The 25683-nt window shown below is 43.6% G+C and overlaps 1 pseudogene; it reads right to left on the bottom strand.

The window, feature by feature from the left end:
* Window positions 1–330: 330 nt before the first annotated feature.
* Window positions 331–10718, bottom strand: LOC148505878 (extracellular calcium-sensing receptor-like; annotated as a pseudogene).
* Between the last annotated feature and the right edge of the window lie 14965 nt (window positions 10719–25683).

Here is a 25683-nt window from a genome sequence, read left to right as displayed (position 1 = left end):
AACATATGGGTCTATCTACTAAGCCTTGGATGGAGATAAAGTAAACAGAGATAAACTACCAGCCAATCAGCTCCTAACTGTCATGTCACAGGCTGTGTTTGAAAAATGAAAATTAGGAGCTGTTTGGTTAGTACCTTATCTCCGATCACTTTAATCCAAGGCTTAGTAAATAGATCCCATTGACTACTGTATGACCATTTTACAACATAAACTTTGTTGGGATCAAAACAAGTCCAGAGACTATACCATAACAGTTGTTTGTTGCCAAATTATATTTTACACAGTATATTTATTGAACATTAATATGCATTTGGAGCTGCTGATAAAATATTAATCTTTATTTTTCATTATGAGAAGTCGACAGTTTTCATCAGGTCTGAACACTATGATAAAACATTTAGGAAGAAACATACAGATCACCAGAGCCCAACTGGATGCCAGGATGGCAAAAATCTCCGTGGCCACAGGGTATTTTCCCTGAGCACTGAGGGAGGCTGGGATAAAGGAGACCCAGACACTGAGGAAGGCCAACATGCTGAAAGTGATAAACTGGGCCTCATTGAAGTTGTCAGGAAGTTTTCGTGCTAAAAAGGCTACAATGAAGCTAACGGTGGCCCGAAGAAACAGATAACCCAGCATGGTCCAGAATGCAAAGGGAGAACCCTCATTACACTCAGCAATAATAAGTTCATGTTTAGTTTCAGAATTATATTGTGGGAATGGAGAAGATTGGAACAACCAAGTGATGCACAAGATGAACTGTAACAAGAAACAGGTAATAATAATCATGTAGGACACTTGGGGGCGCATCCATTTCCTCAGATTGCTGCCTGGTCTAGTGGCCATAAAAGCAGACACCACCATGATAGTCTTAGCCAATATGCTTGATACACACAAAGTGAAGGCCAGGCCAAATAGTACCTGACGCAGGAGACATTTCTGGTGGTCGGGGTAACCTATAAATACTAAAGAGCACAAGAAGCAGAGACAAAGGGACATCAGTAGAAGGCAGCTTAGAGAGTAATTACTGGCTCTCACTATAGGAGTTTCTTTGTGCAGGATGAAAATTCTCAAAATAAGAACAGGAACAATTGAGGATATTACACTGATTGCAGCTAAAGTTCCTCCCAATGCATCTTCATAAGAAAGAAACTCCATTGATTTTGGAAGACATTCGGATTTCTCAGGATTTGGCCACTGATCCCAAGGACACCGTAAGCAGTTAATTGAATCTGCAAAACAAAAAAATATATGGTTCTGTTATACTAGTTCCAGGTGTCATCAATGTGTTGTGTAATGTTAAAATGAAAAAGTCTGAATGAGTTTATAGTGTTAATTTCCTACTGTACATCTACTAAAATTGTATCAATGTTATTACAGCTTTATGCAATTTTGTCTAATATTACTAACACTTACAGGCAGACAGAGGGGTCAGAGGGACCTGCTTGCAAGCTTACACGCTATAGGGGAATAGGAATTTGATGCATGAATATAAGTGTTACATATTGTATATTGGTTCATCCAGATTGCTGAGGATCTTAATGGGCTGTATGACTCAGTCACACAGCAATTTTGGCCTGGGGTCAGCGGGATGAGTGAGTGTAAATAGAGACCATATGTAACGTTATCTAAAAAGGAGAGAATTGGATAGCTTATGGAGTTTATGTGGGTGGGTCAAAAATATGATAATCTATCTGAAAAGATGAGTTTTCAGGGAATCCTGAAGGTTTGGAGGCTAGAAGAAAGTCTTGTTGTGCAGAGGAGGACATTCCGTAGAGTGGGTGCAGCTCAAAAAATGTCCTACTGTATGTTGATGTAGTCGTAATGGTAGACTTATAGAAGTGTCTTTATACAACTAGCGTCTATACGCCATACTGCATCACAGAGATGCTCTAAGAGGGTACGCATACCTTATTTTTCTTTACATTTTGCCATCTTATAAGCATCACAAACACAACTAACAGTGTACTAGAGAAGCTGGGTTTTGACTTTAGCGAAACACGAATTAGTTTTACACACATACAAAGTCACAAATGAAGCACAGGTTACTGATAAACTCTCACATTTTCTAAACTCTCACCCCATTACATTTGTCCTTTTGAGTGAGTAATAGTTTGTATTGGTTGTATTATCATCCCACCTCTTGAGGACCTTGACTTGCCTGTTTCGTTAGATATTTCTCCTTGCAGACAATGAATACAATCGGAGCAGCAGATGGGTTGTCCTGTTCTAGCCACCTTCCTGTATCCTGGAGGACAACTCTTGCTACAGACCGAGTGTGGAACCTGGGTATAATGTTATTCTATTATGTGATCATTTTTTTTAATTATAAACTATTTTGCACAAATCTAATATAAACAAGCAATTATGTATAGCTAGAATCCAGGATGACTGCATGCAACTAGTGGGGTGTGTTGTGGGGAAATAACGGATGATCTAAAGAAAGCCAATGACAGTAAGGGAGAGTTTCTGTATAATTGTAATCTTGTGTTGATCCACACAGAGGGATCAAATATGATGGTATCAGGATACTCAGTGTATGTGTAGCTCTTATTCCAACTTACTCTTGCTGGTCTGCACAAAGTAGTCTTATTTGGTAAACATTTGAGTACAGGTAGTACAAGGCAGGGGGGAGGGGTCCACCACACAGTACAAACCATTAGCCCTCAGTGGCGTAACTAGGGCAGGGCAAGCAGGGTGCATGCCCTGGGCACCGTGGGACCGGCAGCGCGTGGGAGCACCGCCGGCCATGGTCCGGCCCACCCTAGTTAGCCACCAGTGTAGCGCCGACTGCAGTGAGTGCGGTCAGCGCTACACATTTACACAGGACCAGCACTAGGCTTCCAGCGCCGGTCTCTGTGCTGCACACCTGAGCCCGTTCCCTCCCCCTGAGTGCTTGCCCAATAGCGCCAAGAGACGGGCTCAGGCTGTGCATAACACATGCTTCGCCGCCAGCGCTGGCGGCGATGCATGTGTTAAACAGCAGCCAATGAGAGTCAGTTAGACTCTCATTGACTGCTGCAGCACCCACTGCAAGAGTCGGACTTCCGTTCGGCTCCTGCAGTGGGTAATGGGACAGACGTCATGACATCATGATGTCTCTCCCATTATGCTGAGCGCGCCAGCCCGGGAGGACTGGCGGGCGGTGGCGGGAGCGGTGTCGCGGTCCGGAGCAGCAGCGTGGATTCAGGTAAGTATGTTTTTATATATATTTTTTAAAAAACCTGTCAGCACTACTGGGGGCACAATGGGGGAGGGGTGTGGCTACTACTGGGGGGACCTCTACTGGGGTAGGGGAACAATGGGGGGGTGGCTACTACTGGGGGCACCATTATTGGGAGGACCTATACTGGGGGGGACTATTACTGGGGGCACCATTATAGGGAGGACCTCTACTGGGGGGGCTATTACAGGGGGCACTTAATCGGGTGGGGAACCTCAACTGGGGACCACTACTTGGGGGGGGAAACTACTACTAGGGGCATTATAAAAGGGGCCTACTACTAGGGGCACTGCACTGGGGGGACCACAACTGGGGGCAATAACAGGAAGGACCACTACAGGGACCACTGGATAGGGGGGGTCACTACTGGGGGCATCACTGCATCAGGGGGACCATTACTGGGGGCACTGCATGGGAGGGGGGAACTACTGCTGGGGGCACTATATAAGGGGCTTACTGCTAGGGGTACTGCGGGGACCACTACAAGGGGCACTAGATAGGGGGGCATCACTACTGGGTGCCTGCATAAGGGGGACCACTACTGGGAAAACTGCATGGGGGGGACTACTGCTGGGGGCACTATATAAAGGGCACTGCATTGGGTAACTACTACTGGGGGCACTATATAAAGGGCACTGCATAAGAGGATACCACTACTGGGTGCACTGCATTATGGGGACTGCTACTGGGGGCACTGCATAAGGGGGAACACTACATAGGGCACTGCATTTGGGGGGACCACTACTGGGGATACTGTATAAGGGGCACTACTATGGGCCTGCATAAGAGGGACCACAACTGCATACTGGGCGTACTGTATAAGGGATACTGCTGGGGTTAAGGTGCATATGGATAGGAATGTTCAGCATGAAAATAAAGGGGGGTGTCATGTTGACACGCCCCATTTTTAAGTGTCCACGCCCATTTTTTTTGGCGCACGCGCATATCGGGATGTTGGTGGGGGCTCCCTTTTCAAATTTGCCCTGGGCTCCAAATACCCTAGTTACGCCACTGTTAGCCCTGTACTGATATAGTCATATTTCCTGCAGAGAGCTATGGATGCTGCACTTTGAGCTGGTCCACAAAGAGACTTTGTCCAAACACTGCCATAAATAGCAAAAAACTGCTCCACTAAGAATCTGCCTCAACCTGATCTACCGTTCTAAACACTGGGTAAGATGCAGGGCTGAACTGCCCATCCAAATGCCAGATGGGCCGATGGCCAGATGGGCAGGTCCGGCTGCAAACCCCAACCAAGCAGCTCCACCTCCCGGTGCTCTGCTCGGCTGGGACACTGAAAGACGGGGGTGTGCGGCGTGCCCATGCCCCTGTGCAGTGAGGCCATGTCTTTTTGCAAGAGGACTTGGGTAGGGCAGCTGAACAGCCCCAATCCATCCCTGGGGAGATGTACTGAGATTTGGAGAGAGATAAAGTGGGGAGAGATAAAGTACCAACCAGTCATCTTCTAACTGTCACTCTACAGGCTATGTTTGAAAAATGACAGTTAGGTCTCTCTCCACTTTAGCTCTCTCCACAGCTTAGTACATCTACTCTGCTGTCTCACTATTGGCATCTGTCCCTCCTCTTTCAAACTAACTCTTTTGAATGCCATTCTCAAAAACCTTTCTGTCTAACTGCCATCATATCTCTCTTTTCCATGAGAATACATTGATACATTTAGTTACCAGGTGTCTATTCAGTTTTTTTTGTTTGTTGCTGTTACAGTTATATTTACATTATGTACAGGTACTCAGAATTAAGGGAGTGATACTCAACTATAGTTACAATTTAAAACAAGATTTACAGTGGATTTCACACTCTGGGTAAGTATTTGTTTTGGAGATGATTTAACTGATTTATTCATGTTTACGGAACTTCAGTAGTTGTAAGAATGAAAGATTCTGTAAAAAAAAAAAAGGTTGTTGGGTTTAGGCTGAGGCACCCCCGGGGGGGAGGTTAGGGTTAAGCACTAGGGGGAGAGAGGGGTAGGCAGTGACAACCCTACCTCATTAGGCACCCGCACCCAGTGCAGGGAGAAGTGATGGTAGGGCTTGTAGTTTATATGGCGCAGCTGCGTGCCAGGTTGAAGGAGTGTGGCCTCATGGGAGTGGATGTGGCCTCTAGAGAGGGAGCGTGGTCTAGCAGCCTGATCCCCCTTTTTTGTCACACATGGGGTGCCAGAGGTGTAGGCTGCCCCCGGGGACCAGCCTGTCTGAAGTGCCAGCTCCGTCACTGGCTCAGGAGCCAAGTGCTGCACGTAATTCTACAGTGCAGCACCCGGCTCCTGTCTCTGAGGGGGAGTCTGCACCTTGGTGTCTCTCCTCAGCAGGTAAAACCTGGGTGCAGCCCACAACCCCTTGTGATGCCACAGGGGGTAGGAATGGGGTACTGTCAGGATCTTCTCCCATTGGGCTGCCGGTATCGGGATATTCACTCCTTACATAATTCTTAAAACAGCTTTGATTATAGTAAACATTTTCTCTCTGGTTTTGTCAGATATGGCCAAACTGACCTTTAATAAATTTTATTTCACCCATTGACAGGTTTACACCTGTAAAGAGGAACTGGAGTTTCATCTGGAACCTCACCTGTTGATCTCCCATAGGCCACAGCAACAGACTTGAGTTTATGGTCAGAGCTTCATCAGGAAGTGCTGCAGTATTATAATTGCCAACATTAATAATCTTTACAGTGCCTTCTGGGCTCATATGCCAGTTCAAAATACTATAGACAGCAGGTGGGTCTCCATTCTTGTCAGAGTAAATGGTTTTTCCATTACTTTGTGTAAGCCTGACTTTCCTGATGTAGTGAGTGAGCTGTTATGAATATAAGAAGTAGAAGATCAGCTGTTGTATGTAGCAGAAAGAAGCATTAATCCAGTTTGCAAGATTATGACTATTTGCCTAATCCAACCCAAAAATGATCAGAATCTGCAGTTGGGGATCATTACATGTAGTATTTTTCCCATCCCCTGACAAATCGCTGATCGACGGATCGGATCGCCATATGCAAAATGGGGAATCGGCCTGCATTAGTTGTTACTAAACTGGAAATGCTACATTTTTATACAAATAGCCACATGTCGAATATAAATAGCCATAGCCTGATTGACAGGATGCAGCGTTTGGGAGGTGGAGCAGTGGGAGATCCTGGCCAGCGTTCCCAATCACTGGGACGTGTTGCCCCCGTTTTCCTGGGAGAGAAAAGGCCATGGACTACTTTGATGGATGCAGATTTCCTGATCTTGCAAGCTGCCAGGATCTGGCCAGGGTGAGCAAGTCTCGGCTTACGCAGCCTGGCCAATGGGGCAACAACTGTGACCGGAGGATGCACGCAGACACCTCCTGCTGCTTTAGCATTTTAGATAGACGCAATTGCACAGCCGCTTGTGTGCGGCTCTGCATTCCATCCAATCAGGACAAGTGTTATTAATGAATAATGAGTCACATTTTTCATGTAAAGTTCTTTTAAATAAACATGGACATTCAACATAAAAAATACCAATTAAATAAATATCCATATTCTACACATGTAAAAACATTAATCAAATGGATATTTCCTGTGCTTTCCTTTGAGTGGAGTGGGTCAAGATGCAATCAGCCAACCAGATGTGGCTGCTGACCGTCATCATCATTAGTGAATATTTTGCTTCTAGAGTCAATCACTGCTGCTTATACAGTATGTCCCCTGACAGAAACATAAGTGTCTTTTTACAGTCTGCTTAGAATGCATTTGCATGCCCATTTCCTTACTGTACTTGGCATCTCAGGCATACCCTCTGCATTGTAAGTTCTCCCTCACTAAGTGTAAAAAGTTACGATGCAAACAACGTCTGTATCTACAGAGAGATAGATGAGTAGGAAGTTTTCTTACAAAGTTCATTACCTGCCATGGTTTGAAATTCCAAATGTCTGCACAAGTCCCATAAGGAAAAGGCCCTTCACCCGCCTTGCAGCTCTTCAGATCATCCAAAGCTTTGGCTAAAACATTTACAGTTGTATAAGTACTAAAAGAAAATTTTAAACTGTTGATGTAGGTGGAGCTGTTCATGACTTCAGCTAACCTCTCTTCTCCTGTGCATTCTTTTAATGGGGCCTCCGAAGAACCATGAAGATTTTTACCATAAAGAAATTTGCAATTGAAAACTTCTTCCCAAAACAAGTTCTCCCATGTCTCCCCCATAGACTGAGAAGGACGTATTTTGCTGAGGAACTGACTTAATCCTGGGACCACATAATGATTAGCAGTTAAGCCAAGAGTGCCAGATAAGATCGGAAAATAATTTCTTACTGATAATAAGATGGACTTGGACCAACCGGCATTTCCAATAAACATCCTCCCTGTGATGTTCTGTTTCAGCATTTGTTTCAATAGAGGGACAAAATCAATGTCAACAGAGAATACAACAACCACCTTAGCTGATGACTCCTTAATAACCTTCACTATATGTGGAGCGTTGTGATCTGGTTGTCACAGACGAATATATTCAATAACAGCTACACATGCTCCAGCCTTGATTATTTCTTGTTTTATTGGCTGAATTCCCAGAAGACCATAATCAGTGTCTGTAGCAATGAGACCAATCCAGGTCCAACCAAAGCTCAAAACAAGCTGAGCCAGTCCCATGGACTTTAATCTATCACTTGGATACGTCCTGAAGAACGATGGAAACATTTTCCGGTCACTCAGTAGAGAAACACTTGAATATGGACTAATCTGAAAGTAAAAATACAACAAATAAATATTGTATGCAAAAAAAATAGATAGATAGATAGATAGATAGATAGATAGAAATGAGAGATAGTGTAACCAGTGGGTTAAATAATTAATTTCTAAATAAGCATATAAGTGGTAACATACATATACCCTGTGCTAGGCCCCATTGAGGTTTGAAAAGAGATTGTATTCATACAGTTGCAGTTTTTGCATAGATTGGCCAAATCACCTTGAGGTCAAACAAGACATAAATTGAGGGGCCCTAACTTGTACCTGTCATTACTATTAGAGATGTATAATGAGCCATTTATGCCTTATATGCTGTTATCAGTAGACAGTGAGCCACATTCCAGTGGGGGAGACCATTGTAAGCTGTGTAGAGATGCTAAGCATTATGGGTAACTGTTAGTGATGTCCATATTCTACACTCAAAGGGGCTTTGAAAGAGTTTATCTCCAGACATACTAGGATACGTCATTACTGTATTTCTTTGTCTGAGTATATGTTAGTGCTTACAGAGCATTTGCAAGACATAAGTATGGTCCAAGCACTGTACCAATCAGTGCTTGATACCTAGTACATATGTAACTAATATGGGCTCAATATCTGTAATGCCAACACTCCATACTAGGGTATATAAATCAAGAGCTATACCAAAACTCTTTGGCTCATGCATGGACCTGAGACTGCAGTACATGCTACTTGGGCGTTATTGAAACGAGGGCTCCCCAGATGAAGATGAAGTACATCTTATGTTGAAGATGATGAACTACCAGTGTTATTTGAATATATAGACAAAAGTTGAGTATACTTTGTATGTTAATTGTTTGTTACTTGTAAATAAAGTGTGTTAATTTGTATTCACTCAAATGGTCACGTGTGTGTACTATTCATTTAGATCAGAACGAAACCCACCGTTATGCAGATAGATAGAGATAGATAGATAGATAGATAGATAGATAGATATGAGATAAATAGATAGATATGAGATAGATAGATAGATAGATAGATAGATAGATAGATAGATAGATAGTTAGATTGATAGATAGTTAAATAGATAGATAGATAGATAGATCTACACAGTCTCCGAAGCTCCTGACACAACTTTTGCACATTTATCTTAACTGCCCAACCGCAAAACTACCACCACCTTCTTCTCTTACAGCCCATGCCTTTACCATTTGGTTCAAAATCTAATTTTATTCATTTGAATGAGCTAATGCCTTAATCTGTACCAGTCATGATATATGTCATCATGATCATACCAATCATAAAGAAAGTATCTCTTGGCACAGTCCAATCTCTCTTTTCCAACACCATCCTTCTTACTATATTACCATTTGCCTCCTATTTTAGCAACTATAATATACAACAAGCTATCTTGCTTTGTCCTTTCTTCCATCTCGACTCTCAACCTCTTCCTAAACCTTATACCTCATCTAATAAAAAACAACTTATCGTGCCATCTTATATGTACCTCTAATATGGTGCAGAGAGTAGAATAGAACTTTAAGGATGACTGAAAGATCTGCACTTTGCAGAAACTCTACACCCTACTTCTAGTGGGTAGACAGACCCAAAGATGCTACAAGCAAAGTACATGGTAGTATCAGGTCTGGTTTTATGGTTTTTTTCTTCATCTCTACTTTCACCTATTTTCGTATCCAAACAATGAAAAGGTACCAATGAAGAGGGCACATTGACTCACAATAGATCTTACATATTCTTGTGATTGAACAATACTGTAATTGAGGTTACAGCAAAGTATTTCCAGAATAAACCAGTCACAAAAGTTTACAAAGCTAGGTTCTAAATTCAGGCTATGTGGTGGATTGTCTACGCTCTGCCAGCTGATGTATGCTGAAGTGAAATGTGCAACATGTGTGTGAAAAAGGATCATGGTACCCACCACATAGTCTGACTTCAGGACCACAGGTGTGTAACTCTAGAGTGTAAGCTCTTGTGAGCAGGGCCCTCATTCTCTCTGGCCCTCTCTCTCTTTCTGCAATCTGTATGTACCAAGTTAATGTGTGGAATATAATTATGTATGCAGGTAAATGTGGTACCTGATCTGTACAGTAACTGTCCTTTCTGATCATCAATGTATTGCAGTATGTTACTTTGCTATATGTTCTATTCAATATAGACATTGCTACAGAACTCTGAAGCTGTTTAAAGAAAAGATAATAATTAAGGATTGTAATGTAAAAATTGACACCAGGTTGTTTCAACACAGAATTAAAGTTTCAGGTTTTGGTGAAATTGCCCTTTAAAATATGAATAAAATGGAGAAGCCATGGTCCTATGATAATAAGTAATACTATTCTATCTGTCTATAACATCATTGACAACATCATTGTCATTTTACATCTTTAATTAATCCCAGACATAGAGGATAGAAACTTGACAACGATACTGACTATTATTTTCTGCACTGTACCCATTCTAGTAAACCTGTTTAGTTTATGTTGTTTTGAGATTTCTTTAGAATAATACAGATCATTTCATTTTTATTAAGTACATGTTCTTCAAAACTACTTACCTGTGGGTACCTGAATGCACCCAGAACATGAGCCAAGATGATTGAGTTGGCAGCAGTTGTGGATCCAACAACTGCAGCAAAAGACGGTCTACAATTACATTGGCTGTTGGAGGTGGTGATCTCGGTCAGGTATTGGAAAGCTCCTCGTAATTCATAATGTGATGTGCTACACGTGTCATACATCTGGAACCCTAATGTTATATTTGAGAGAATATTGGGATCCTTGTTGATCTCTTCAATGCTGTGTATCAGAGTCTGAATTTGTTGGTAGAATTCCAAACTGAAACTTTAGGATAAATAGAGTTCATGTTAAATATTTTTCCTTTGTTCCTTCATTTAATTCACAGAATACTACATACTGTATATGAATGATATCACAGACAAATGGTAACAAAAATGACCATAGTGCTATAAAAAATGTTATCTGTGAGATATAAATTGGTGTTGGTAATGCTGCTCATCTGCTTTACTTGAGAGCATGTACTTGTCCAACTAACGCATTTCATGGTGTATGTCACCTTGCTGAGCTGTGAAAACATTCCCATAAAATAGGAAGTATGTTTGTAGACTTGAGGATCAATAGAAAATGTGCTGAGTGAAAAAAGTAGAATTGGCACAATACAGTTGAAATTACTTTAAATTCAAGGTCACTTGCTTTATTTAGTTTTCCATTATGATGAACTAAAAATAACTGTTCAAATTCTTCATATGTATACCTTATATTGACCATAAAAGTGAGGAGACATCAGGACTGTCATTTTTATGTGAATATTTCCGAACATTTTTAAATTCAAAGTGCACATAAAGATCTTACAAAGAGTTTATGGGCTCTATTCATCATTATAGAAAAAAGAGAGAGAGACCAGATGCATCATACAACCATTAATAATTATACATCATATACAAGGTTTTTGGGATAAATTTGGCCAAAGTTATGAGCTTACCCACCAACATCAAAGTAACCTCATTGGGTAAGTCCTTAACAATATGGAGTTCATGTCTGGAGTGTGGGACACCCCCAAACCATCCCAGCCAAACCACCTCAGGGGACCACACAAAATAAAATAAAAAAAAAACAGTGATGTGTTGAAGTGTTAGGTAACTGAAAGTGGCTGCTTAGTGTATGTATACACACATGAAGACCAAGACACCTTCAATCTGGACTAGCTCCCCACCCACCTGCCTCTGATGTTTTTCCACCACTGCCGAGAGTCTTCTGTATTTTACCAGTGAGTAGTAGCAGGAGGCAGTCTGGGCTGCACACAGTATCTGTAGAGATCCCTCTGCAGGTTGCAGTGTCTGCCATAAAGATTATTGAGGGCTGTATGCCATCTAAGGATGGTGTACAGTAACTAAGGATGTGCCCAGAGCCCCAAGTTTTGGTTTTGGTTTTGGCTTTGCCAAAACTGCCCTTGTGGGTTTTGGGTCTGTATTTTCCTTCAAAAACTGCTAAAACCTCATAATTTGGCTTTTTTTTGTACAAACCATATTATTAACCTCAACAACATTACTTTCCACACCTCACAGCTCACAATATTGTTTTCATCAAGTTTAGGCCCAAAAGTTGCACCAAGCTAGCTGGCTGACTAAGCTAAGTGACATCAGTGGGAGGTGGCAGTTCAACCCCCAACATGGCACATAAGGAAACATACTGTATGTTTTCATTAATCAAGTGGCCTGAGGAAGATGGAGTATGTATGTAATTGAAGGCAGGGAAAGGAAGGGTTGGCTTGTAGTAAATTTAATTTAATTTTTTTATTTCGAAACAAATTTATGAGGGAAGAGGGGAGAGCATGGGTGAACAATATGTCCCATGTTTTGCCCACAAAATAAACTTAGTTGTTCAGAATATTTTTGAACAGTAAAGGGGCATACCAGAAATGCTGTCTGTGGCCACAAACATTTCTGGACATTTTTGTCATTCAGAAAATTTATTATGGAGGAGGGGAGGTATTTTCAAACAGTACAACAAATATTGAAATTATTCACATCAGTCCTTGCCCTAGAAGAATCCTTGAGCACTATGCTTGCTGCTGCTTGGAGTGAATGGCAGAGGCTGGCTACTCTGTGTACCACTGGTTTCACTAAGAGCCATACCACTGACAACCTTTTAGAAAAACTCAGGGAAATCATTGCAAAATGTCTTACCGAACTTGGACTCTCCTCAAGATTTGTGATTTCAGACAATGACACATATATTGTGAGAGCATTACAGCTGGGTGAATTCCAACACATCCGATGTTTTCCTGATGAAATCAACTTGGTGGTTCAATATTTTTTTAAAAATGACAGGGCCGAGCAGGAGATGCTCTCTATGACCTGAAAAATTTCTGGACATTTTCGCCATTCAGCAGGTGCATGTAGAAGATGGAGGAACAGGAAAATGAATTTTCAACACAGCCAGGAACCTTGTCAGCAATCGGTGTAGGAGGCTACTGTACTTCCTCAAAATGTGGAAAAGATGATGTCCATCAAAATGAAATACAAATTTTATGAGGGGACCTTTACCACCAATTAAGTCCAAAAATTACAGAGACACCTGTAATGCTGGATTCCAGTGGGGACAAATTATTATTCTATGAAGATGATGTACAGTATACACTGATGAGGGTGACAAATCAACTGATGATGGCGACAACATCTTGTCTCTGTAAAGACAGTTTGTGCATGTAGAGATCATTGCCAGCAATGTCTGTTTTGTGGGGGCCCAAACAAACCAATAGCTTCATGATTGAGGATATTGTTGATGAAGGTGTTGGTGGTGATGATGGCAGGTGCTTGGATCCAGCAGAGAGAAGCAATTTCTGGACATTTCGCCATTCAGCAGGAGCATGTAGAAGATGGCAGCACCTGCAAGAAATGTTGAATTTACCCCACTACCAGCTGTAGCAAGAGGTAGTTACAAAGTGGAACTCCACACTTTATATGCTTCAGTGGATGGAGGAATAGGAATAAGAAGGGGAATGCACCTTACTCAAGCGCAATGGAAAATAATTTCCGTGTTGTGCAAAGTGCTTAAACCCTTCAAATTTGTCACCTGTGAAGTGAGTTCAGACAATGCCAGCTTGAGTCAGATAACTCCCCTACTTGAACTGAAGATCAAGTCTGTTTGACTACTGGCAGGAAAAAAGGCAATTTGGAGGCCCTTGCACAAACTGGCTTTGCTTTACTCTCCTGCCCTGAACAAGCCACTTCCCTATACAATACCTCCCTTACTTCTGCTCTGGACTCTGTTGCTCTTGCAATTACAATGCACCCTCACAGATCCACATCTCAACCCTGGTATTCCAAACGCCCCAGATACCTGCAAAAATGTTCACGTACTGCCGATCGACAGTGGAGAAGATCACTCTCTAAGGCAGATTTTATCCATTTAAAATTTATGCACTCATCCTACAGTGATGCCCTTTCCCTTTCGAAAACAGTCATATTTCAAGAACCTCATCTCCTCTCAGTCCTCAAATCCCCAGTGCCTCTTCATCACCTTCAACTCCCTCCTCCTCCCACCTTCCCCTTGTTTCCCCACCTTGCTCTCTGCCCTTCACTTTGCTACCTACTTTACATCTACAAATAATTAAAAAATGAACCACAGAGGCGCTTTCCGCTTTAAATATCCATAAGTCCAAAAATAAATAGTCCTTACTTTTTAAACAGATAGGAGGGATATGTGTATATGAGCCTCCTTGCTTTTCCTTAAGAGTTCTGTACACCTTTCTATTCACTTCTTGGAAACTTTGTTTGTGGTTTCCTCAAAACAGAAGAAAAGCACATAGTATAATCATGTCTAATGACAAAAAGGGCTGAACCAATATATCTCACTCACATTTGGATGAACAAATTCAAGCACATCACAACTAAGGGGAAGAGATGTTGAATTTTCACTTCCCAGAATTTTACTTTTAATGGATAGAAGTGTCCACTCCTATTTCTTGGCCCTTAACGTCATATGGGGATGAACTGTATTTTCCCTCATGAAAAAGAGACCAGGAAAATACGTAGTGCAATGTTGTCAAGTTAATAATCACATGGATTTTATTACAATATCTCACTCACATGTAAAACAGAAATATAAAAGCATATCACACCCCACTGGTGTATCACCGTGATCCCATACAACACGATTACCCTCCTTGAGATGGTGCAAGGAATAGGAAGTCCAGAGCTCCAGATCAAAGGTTGTCATATCCCCACTGATAGGTCCGGGTAGAAGATTGCACAGAAACAGTCCCAAATTGGTGTCACTGGCTTAATGCGTTTCAGATCTTATTATCCTTCCTCAGAAGCCTCCAGAGGCTTCTGAGAAAGAATAATAACATCCGAAATTACTTCTTACTCCCCACTAGGGCACCTAACACTTGGTTGCTTTGCTCTGTTGCTTATTTGGGTTTTATGGTCACCAATGTAGCAATGTATATTATTCATGTCCTGTATTGTATTGTACTGTAAGTCACTGGTCAACCTATTTGTTTATGTACTTGTAAGGCTTTACAGAACACTTGTGATGCCATATAAATAAATGATAATAATAATAATAATACTTGAATTGCCCACCCTCCAGTGTGTACTCTGAAAGAGTTTTCAGCACAGCCAGGAACCTTGTCAGCAATCGGTGTAGGAGGCTACTGTACTTCCTCAAAAATTGGAAAAGATGATGTCCATCAAAAATAAATACAAATTCTATGAGGAAGACCTTTACCACCAATTAAGTCCAAAAATTACAGAGATGCCTGTAATGGTGGATTCCAGTGGGGACAAATTATTATTCTATGAAGATGATGTACAGTATACACTGATGAGGGTGACAAATCAAATGATGATGGCGACAACATCTTGTCTCTGTAAAGACACTTTGTGCATGTAGAGATCATTGCCAGCAATGTCTGTTTTGAGGGGGCCCAAACAAACCAATCGCTTCATGATTGAGGATATTGTTGATGAAGGTGTTGTTTGTGAAGATGGCAGGTGCTTGGATCCAGCTGAGAGAAGGTAGCCAGCTGACACTGGACTGCTTGTTGTTACTTTTTTTAGCCAAAGTTTCTGAATTTTGCAAAAACTTTCTTGATGGATGCTTTAGATTATGTAACAGGGAGAAGGTTCCTACATGGTTAAGGGTCCTACATGGTTAAGGTCCCTATGTCTGCTTACTCTGGCTTTACAAATGGTAGAGATGGCTTGACAATTGTTGTCTGGATTTGGGTAGAAATATTTCCCCAAATAAGAAGTGGATATTTTGTCTTATGCCCAACAGACTTTTCCTTACCATGGTCAACAACTGTTTCTTACATTTGTGCCTGATTTACACAAACAACATCCTCAGCAACAACATCATCATCAACATTCTTATTAGCATAAGCTAAAAAAATATCCTCCTCATCCTGGTTAACTTCCACAGAAGCATTCTCGATTTACATGTCAACGTATTCGCTTGTACTTACATCATGATAAAAGAGGTAGAAACACCAGTCATAAATAATGGCCAAGGCCATATCCTTTCCTTGCCACTTCATGTAGTGAATGGCATATTGCCAATTTTGTCTTTCTGCAGCTAACTTTCCCTCTCATGTTTTCTTCTTTACCAAGGTAAAAGATTGCTTCTATGATTTTAGATGCCCTGTATGCCCTTGGGCATCGGATTTAGTAGATGACGTTGACGGACTAGTATTGTCATGACTCACTGACAGCAGCTCCAGCAGTAGTACACTATGTTGTTTCTGCTCTCCTCTCAATTGATTGTTCTTTATATCAACATCACGAATTAAGTGGGGTACAGCCCACATTTCAATTTGTATAAATTTTAAATATTACACTGTGGTATCAATGACGTACAGCGTCACAATATTACACTGCACTACCACTTACAATGTCACAATACAATGTATGAATGTTACACTGCTCTACTGCTTACAGTGTCACAATATTTTTTATGAATAATACACTGTGATTCCACTTACAGTGTCACAATATTTTTAAATGTATTGTGACACAGTTAGGTTAGGGGGTCCCTCTCCTGGGTAGAGGACTCCTTCCTTACACACACACACAGCAGTAGGGAAGCAGCACACCAGTCTGGATGCAAGTACAAGCATGTCGGCGCCAGTCTTTATTGTACAATGTCAGAAACAAACATAAAGAAAACATAAACATAAATCCTAGCCCTGTCGGGGCACTAACTTCACAGGTAGTTCCCTCACTACCAGAACCTGGCAGGGCCTAATGCCCTCACCAGCAACAAGGGCACAGCACAACACTTACAATTAGGTTTTCAAGTGTCTCTGAGCAAACTCCCTGTCTGCTCTCCCAGGTGAGACAATCAGCCCTCAACACACTAGGCTTATATTGGCCACTCTCAGGTGGAAACCCTAACAAGCCTGTTACCAGGCTAAGAGAACCAAAACCTGGAGTGGCCGTGGGTGGAGCCCTCCCTCACCTCTCACCCACAACCCCCAGGTCCCAAACTGGCTTTTCAAAAAGCCGAGACTCAAGCCTGCTACACTGCAGACTTTCTCCTGGAGGTTTAAAACACATAAGACAGGAATCTGGGACAAATGTACCTGCCACAGACCACTTTACCAATGATCCTATCACAGTATATTACACTGTGTATCCACGTACAGTGTCACAGTACATGTATGATTATTACACTGCATTTCCACTTACAGTGTTACTCATAATACCTGTTTGAATATTACACTGACCGGCAGTGTCACAAAAAAAAAAAATATATATATAGTACACTGAGGTACAGCACAAAAAGAAAAATATATATTTTCTAAATATATTATTAGCTTTTTTATTTTTTCACTGGGCACCATTGGACGGACAGAGCACCCAGAGCACCACTGACCAATACAGCAGCCTCTTTATGGATGGACAGAAAATACCTAGACTGACAGAGCACCTCTGAAGGACACATTTGCCACTGGATGGACACAGCAGCCCTGGATGGACACAGCAGCCTCTGCATGGACAACAGAGCTCCCATGGATGGACAAAGCAACCCCTGGATGGACAACAGAGCATCCCTGGCAGGACACAGCATCCCTGGACATCTGTTCACTACATTGTCCACAGTCGGAGTGAAATGGTTACAATGATCTTTATAGGTTCCAAACCCCGCGAGAATCCGACAGTGGGATGATGACATATTGCCTCATTTTTCATCCGAGTCAGGCGGGAAAACCTTGAGTATGACTCGGATCCTGGCCCGGACAGGGGGGTGGGTCAGATTCTCAGAGAATTGGACCAGCTCATCTCTAACAGTAACACCACCAAGATTAAAAAAAATGCTTTTTCAGAACTTGATGAATAGCCCTAACACTTAATTTATACAAAAGTTTGTGAATGTGATAATATTCACATGCTTTTGTAAAAATTAAGTAATGATGAATAGTTCCCTTTAAATTTTAAATGGGAACTATTTAAAATGTATGCTGACCCTGCCACTACAGAGCAAAAGCAGCAGGAGTGAATGGTTCAGGTTTTGCCTCAATTAGTTGTCATCTAATTAATTAAACTGCACCTGTAATCAGCCTTTAAGAATGTGTTCAGAGCACAGAATGGGGTTTCTGACGGTGACTAGCATCCAGAAGGGGGGTTGTGGGATGTCAGGGCCACTGTTCCTGCAATATGAACTGCTGCTAATATACTGACATGTTCCTGTGCAACTATGAGCTGATGTAAACCAGTACTACTGCTGTAACATATGCTGTTTTCTGGTGCCCACCACTGAAAGCAAAATGTTTGCCCAGTGGCTAGTCCCTTATGAAGGTATAGAGGCAGTGGGACCTGTTAATTATAGGGTTCAACAAGAGGGTAGAAGGAAGTAGGTGCAAATCTACCATGTAAACCTGTTAAAACCCTGGAAAGAGAGCGCTGGTCATCCTTCTTTGGTTGCCAAGAAAACCCCAGAATGTCAGGGACCCATTGAAAATTCCCTTAATCCTAGTCAGAAACATCAGGCTGTGATTTTGGTAGCACGACACCAAGATGTGTTCTCTGCCATTCTGGGGAAAACCCTTTATATCCAGCATGATATAGTTACTCCTCCCTAGGTGGTAATAATACAGAGGCCATACTGTATACCCAAGGCAAAGCGGGCAGCGGTCAAACAGGAAGTAGATGAGTTGCTGTGCTTAGGGGGTCATAGAGGAATCAAATAGTGAATAGAGTAATCCCATTGTTTTAGTGCCTAAGCCTTCAGGTGCTTTAAGATTCTGCAATGATTTTCAAAAATGAAATAAAGTTTTGCAGTTTGATTCCTACTCTATGCCCCGGGTGGATGCACTGGTGGAGAATTTAGCAAACTGCTAGTATCTTACCACCCTGGATTTGACAAAAGGGTATTGGCATAGTCCATAGACTGAGACTGCAGAGGCCAAGACAGCCTTCTCTATCCCAGAAGGTTTGTATTAGTATAAAATTCTTCCGTTTGGTTTGCATGGGGCTCCGGCAACCTTCCAGAGGGCTATGAAAGGGTTGCTGTGACCTCACAAGGAATATGCAGCTGCATATCTAGATGACATAGTCATCTTTAGCCCCAACTGGGAGTCACACCTTCTAAGAGTAGAAGCAGTGTTTCTATCTTTACGGGCACATGGGTTTCTTGCTAATCCCAAGAAGTGTGCCAATGGAATGGTGGAGGTGAACATTTGGGATATGTTGTAGGCAGAGGACAGGTAAAACCTCAGCCCAGTAAGGTGGAGGCGGTCCTCACATGGCCAAACCCAAATGTAAGTCCCAGCTCCGAAAATTCCTTTGCCTAGTGGGTGTTACAAGTCCAGTCCAGGACTTGTCTCCTGCCAGTATTCCTCCTGCTCCTGACCATGCTTCTAGGTTGCCGGTTGCTAGGAGACGTCAGAGGATTTCACATGTTTCCTCCTAGTGTTGCCTGATTGGCACCTGATCCTATTTGAACTTCTTGGACTGTCGCCGCCCGGTCGGCTATAGAGTTTTCATGTGGAACTTTTGGTTATGCAAGCTGCTCTCTGTGCATCCAGACTTCCAGCTATATTTTCTACATGCTTCATGTATTCTGCTCACCGGCTTTTAAGTGACCCAAGTACCCTGGGTCCAAGCATCGCTGTCTACAGATCCTCCAGGCCATACAGCTATCCTGCTTCTACACCACGGTTCAAGCATCGCTGTCTACAGAGCCTCCAGGTCATGCAGCTATCATGCTTCTATACCACGGTTCAAGTATCGCTGTCTACTGAGCCCCCTAGGCCATACAGCTATCCTGCTTCTAAACCACGTTTCTAGCTAGGCTGTCTACTAGGCCCTTCAGGCCATACAGCAATCCTGCTTCAACATCATGTTTCAAGCACCGCTGTCTACTAGGCCCTCCAGGCCATACAGCAATCCTGCTTCAACACCACATTTCAAGCACCGCTGTCTACTAGGCCCTCCAGGCCATACAGCAATCCTGCTTCAACACCACGTTTCAAGCACCACTGTCTACTAGGCCCTCCTGGCCATACAGCAATCCTGTTTCTACACCAGGTTTCAAGCATTGCTGTCTGCTAGGCCCTCCAGGCCATACTGCAATCCTGCTTCTATACCAGGTTTCAAGCATCGCTGTCTGATAGGCCCTCCAGGCCATCCAGCAATCCTGCTTCTTCACCACGTTTCAAGCATTGCTGTCTACTAGGCCTCCTGGCCATTTAACAACTTTAGTTTGGACTGTAAACCTACAGTATATTCTATTGACTGTCCTATGGTTTCATCTCCTTATTGCACCATTGACATGTTGTGTTTTCACTGGTCCATCATATAATTTATTTAGTAAACTGCCATGATTTAACTATACTTCTTGTGTTTGTTCTTCGATATGCCACGTATCTCCAACACCTCCATCTCAGTCCTAGCAATTGCTAAAGGATCGTAACAGTGGGTTACTACTGCAGATTAATTTTTGATTTCACTACTAGGGCAGCACCATTAGCTAAGGACCTCATTCAGAGGTGCTCGCAAAATGCGAGCACTCACTCTGAATGAGGGTGGCCGCATGTTTTTTTTTAGGCAGCCTCCTGGCCGCTTGCTAAGCTGTGGGTTGCCACCCACAGCTTTAGAGAGTGACCAGGAGATGGTCACGACCATCAGGGCTTGCAACGAGACCCTTGAGGTAGGGTCTCATCTACCGCAAGCCCCAGAGAGCTTTCAGCTCTAACAGAGCCGGAAGCTCTCCCACTGACATCACTCGTGATGTCAGTGGGGCCGCCCACAAATGACTGGCGTTCACTTGGGAGCACCTCCATTTGTGTAGTCACACCCCCACTCTGCCTACCAAATGTGGCAAGCTGTCGATCACCATCGACAGCCGCCCCGTTTGTAGCAAGCCCCGGAGCAAGAGAATTTCTCTCTCACTCCGGGGCTTGCACAGTACAGTGCGGCCACTGCGCGTGTGCAGGGCCTCACCATTGACCCGCTTGTGAGCACTCAGATCATGCCTCTTTACAGTCGATGTACATGAACAAAGAAGTGAATACTCATTTAACCCACTGTTTTTTGTCTTTTCAGCCTTATAAATTTGAGGTACGGCAATGTCTTGGAAAACAGCACCTCAATGTTGATGCCCTTTCCAGAAAGTTTGTTAGGCTGATCCTCCAAGAAACCCTATGGTGAAGCTAGGGGAAGAGGAAGAAGAGGGCAAATTTTTGAAAAAGGTAGAGAGTTGTGTACCCAGATGAATGGCACAAATAGATGTGGGTGAGGCAGGTAGCTCACCTGAATGTTTTTTAGATTCACCAGGGTGGTTGAAGCTAAGGGGAGAGGAGTGTGGCAGGGTTAGCATAATTCCACATGAAGTGAATGTGACAAGACCTGATATCTCAGGTTTGGCAGAGCAAAAGTAGCAGGACTGAAGGGATCAGTTCAGGTGTTGCCTCAATCAGTTGTCATCTAATAACTTAAACTGCACCTATAATCAGCCTTTAAGAATGTGTTCAGAGCACAGAATGGGGCTTCTGATGGTGACTAGCATCCAGAAGGGTGGTGTGTGGGACGTCAGGGCCACTGTTCCTGTGATATGAACTGCTGCTGCTATGCTGATATACTGACATGTTCCTGTGCAACTATGAGCTGTTGTAAACTTGTACTACCACTGTGACATATGCTTTTTGGAGCACTGACCAATAACCTGAATTGAGTGTTGGACTTTTATCCAGTATATGTGATTTCTTGTCACAAAATATATATATATATATTAGGGGTGTGCACCGGCCACTTTTCGTGTTTTGTGTTTTGGTTTTGGATCTGGATCTTTCTTCGTGTTTTGGATCTGGATTGGTTTTGCCAAAACCACCCTTCCGTGTTTTGGGTTCTGGGTTTTGTGTTTTGGATCTGTATTTTTTTTAAAAAAAGCATAAAAACAGCTAAAATCACAGAATTTGTAGGTTTTTCTGCTCCTATGCTATTATTAACCTCAATAACCTTAATTTCCACTCATTTCCAGTCTATTCTGAACACCTCACACCTCACAATAGTGTTTTTATGTCCAAAACGTTGCACCGAGGTAGCTGGATGACTATGCTAAGAGACACGAGTGGGCGGCACAAACACGTGACCCATCTAGGCGTGAAACTGCAGTGGCAGACAGGATGGCAGTTTGAAAAACTAGGCCCCAAACTGTACATAATGCAAAGAAAAAAAAGAGGTGCAAGATGGAATTGTCCTTGGGCCCTCCCACCCACCCTTATGTTGTATAAACAGGACATGCACACTTTAACAAACCAATCATTTCAGCGCCAGGGTCTGCCACACAACTGTGGCTGAAATGATTGGTTCGTTTGGGCCCCCACAAAACAAGCTGGCAATTAATGTGTCCCTGCACAAACTGGCTCTATGGAGGCAAGATGTCATCCTCATCCTCCTCATCCACCGATTCCTCACCCTCTTCAGTGTGTACATCCTCATCCTCACAAAGTATTAACTCGTCCCCACTTGAATCCACCACCACAGGTCCCTCTGTACCTTCTGGAGGCTGGTCTCCCTGGAAGAGCTGATAATTCATTTTGATGAACATCATCTTCTCCACATTCTGTGGAAGCAACCTCCTACGCCTTTCGCTGACAAGGTTCCCGGCTGCACTAAACACTCTTTCGGAGTACACACTGGAGGGGGGGCAACTCAGGTAAAATAGAGCCAGTTTGTACAGGGGCCTCCAAATTGCCTCTTTTTCCTGCCAGTACAGGTATGGACTGTCTGCCATGCCTACTTGGATGCTGTCACCGATGTAATCCTCCACCATTCTGTCAATGGTGACAGTATCATATGCAGTGACAGTAGACATGTCAGAAATTGTTGCCAGGTCCTTCAGTCCGGACCAGATGTCCAAACTTGGTCCTGCCTGCCCTGCATCACCGCCAGCGGGTTGCTTAGGATACCTAAGTTTTTTCCTGGCAGCCCCAGTTGCAGGAGAAAATGAAGAAGGAGCCGTTGACGTGTCACGTTCCGCTTCAGCTGACAGTGTGTTCACCAGCAGGTCTTTGCACCTCTGCAGGCTTGTGTCGGCCGGAAAGAGAGACACCACATAGGCTTTAAACCTAGGATCGAGCACGGTGGCCAAAACGTAGTGGTCTGATTTCAACAGATTGACCACCCTGGAATCCTGGCAAAGCGAATGAAGGGCTTCATCCACAAGTCCCACATGCCGAGCGGAATCGCTCCGTCTTAGCTCCTCCTTCACTTTCTCCAGCTGCTTCTGCAAAAGCCTGATGAGGGGAATGACCTGACTCAAGCTGGCAGTGTCTGAACTGACTTCACGTGTGGCAAGTTCGAAGGGCTGGAGAACCTTGCACAACACGGAAATCATTCTCCACTGCGCTTGAGTCAGGTGCATACCCCCTCCTTTGCCTATGTCATAGGTGGATGTATAGGCTTGTATGGCCTTTTGCTGCTCCTCCATCCTCTGAAGCATATAGAGGGTTGAGTTCCACCGCGTCACAACCTCTTGCTTCAGGTGATGGCGGGGCAGGTTCAAGAGTGTTTGCTGGCGCTCCAGTCTTCGGCACGCAGTCGCTGAATGGCGAAAGTGGCCAGAAATTTTTCGGGCCACCCAAAGCGTCTCCTGCACGCCCCTGTCGCTTTTCAGAAAATTCTGCACCACCAAGTTTATTGTGTGAGCAAAACATGGGACGTGCTGGAATTTGCCCAGATGTAATGCCCGCACAATATTGGTGGCGTTGTCAGATATCACAAATCCCCAGGAGAGTCTAAGTGGGGTAAGCCACTGGGCGATGATTTCCCTCAGTTTCTCTAAGAGGTTGTCGGCGGTGTGCCTCTTACTGAAACCGGTGATACACAGCGTAGCCTGCCTTGTAACGAGCTGGCATTTCTGAGATGCTGCTACTGGTGACGCTGCTGCTGTTGCGGCGTAAGGTGATACATCTACCCAGTGGGCTGTCACAGTCATATAGTCCTTAGTCTGCCCTGTTCCACTTGTCCACATGTCCATGGTTAAGTGGACATTGTGTACAACGGCATTTTTCAGGACACTGAGGACACTTTTTCTGACGTTTCTGTACAGTCTCGGTATCGCCTGCCTAGTGAAGTGGAATCTAGACGGGATTTGGAACCGGGGACACACTACCTCCATCAATTGTCTAAATCCCACTGCACTAATGGCGGATACCGGACGCACGTCTAACACCAACATAGCAGTCAAGGCCTCAGTTATACGTTTTGCTTCAGGATGACTGCTGTCGTACTTCATCCTCCTCGCTAAGGACTGTTGGAGGGTCAATTGTTTAGTAAAAGTAGTGGTGTTCCTACTTCCTCTCTGGGATGATGAACGACTCCCAGCAGCAGCAACAGCAGCAGCGGCAGCAGTAGGCGTAGCAATGCAGGATCCTCCGGAGGAATCCCGGATAGGAGAGTCAGTCATGCCAGTGACATGGCCTGCAGGACTACTTCCGATCCTAACTAAGGAGGAAATTGACGAGGAGGGAGTTGACGGTGTGGTTTGCAGGCGCTTGGATACAACAGGACAACGGGATTTAGGTGTCCCTGGACTGCTTACGGTCTTAGCCAAAGTTTCTGAACTTGACAGTAACTTTTTATGAACACGCTGCAGGTGCCGTATAAGGGAGGATGTTCCTAGGTGGTTGACGTCCCTACCCCTACTTATTTCACCTTTACATATGGTACATATGGCAAGACAGTTGTTGTCCGGATTTGGATAGAAATATTGCCAGACCAAAGAGGTGGAATGTTTGGTCTTCTGCCCAGGCATGACCGTGATGGGCTTTTTCATCCCACGGACAACAACTGTCTCCCCCGGAGCCTGATTTAAACAAACCACATCACCATCAGAATCCTCCTCGCCAACTTCCTCCTCAGCGCCAGCTACACCAGTATCCTCATCCTGTTGTACTTCAACAGTGACATCTTCAATTTGCATATCAGCAAGTGGACTGTGGGTGCTCCTTTCAGCACTTGCAGAGGGCGTGCAAATGGTGGAAAGAGCCACCTCTTCCCGTCCAGTGCTGGGAAGGTCAGGCATCGCAACCACCACCACACTTGGACTCTCCTTGGGGATTTGTGATATCTTCTTAGAAAGCACAGTTCTTCGCTGTGCTTTTGCCAGCTTAACTCTTTTGATTTTTTTAGTGGGAGGAGGGCTTCCATCGTCATGTGAAGCTGAACCACTAGTCATGAACATACTAGGGATCGACCTTAGCCGTTCCTTGCCACTCCGTGTCGTAAATGGCATATTGGCAAGTTTACGTTTCTCTTCAGCTGATTTAAATGTCTTTTTCAAGGTCATTTTCCTGAACTTTGCCATTTGGGATTGTATGTGCCCTCTACTATGACATTGGGCATCGGCCTTGGCAGACGACGTTGATGGCATGTTATCGTCTATGTCATGACTAGTGGCAGCAGCTTCAGCACTAGGAGGAAGTGGTTCTTGATCTTTCTCTATTTTATTTTTATCGGAGAAAGTTTGGTCCTCCATTTATGTTATATCGATTTGATATATACGTGCGGCTAAACACAGAAAATAATTTTTTTTGGGGTTTGGACTGGAGTGTACTTTGTGGGTTACAGCACCCTTTAACGGTCAAGCCAGCCGGCCCTTTACTTATGACACAGGCGCACGCTTGGCACTACTTTGTTGATGCACGTGCGGCTACTGCGCACACAATTCACAAACACAGAAAATAATTTTTTTTTGGTTTGGACTGGAGTGTACTTTCGGGGGTTACAG

The sequence above is a fragment of the Taudactylus pleione genome, unplaced genomic scaffold (assembly GCF_031769625.1).
Source record: "Taudactylus pleione unplaced genomic scaffold, aTauple2 ptg000435l, whole genome shotgun sequence".
Lineage (NCBI taxonomy): Eukaryota > Metazoa > Chordata > Amphibia > Anura > Myobatrachidae > Taudactylus > Taudactylus pleione.
Note: the sequence above shows the minus strand (reverse complement) of the source record. Positions and strands in the feature narration are given on the sequence as shown.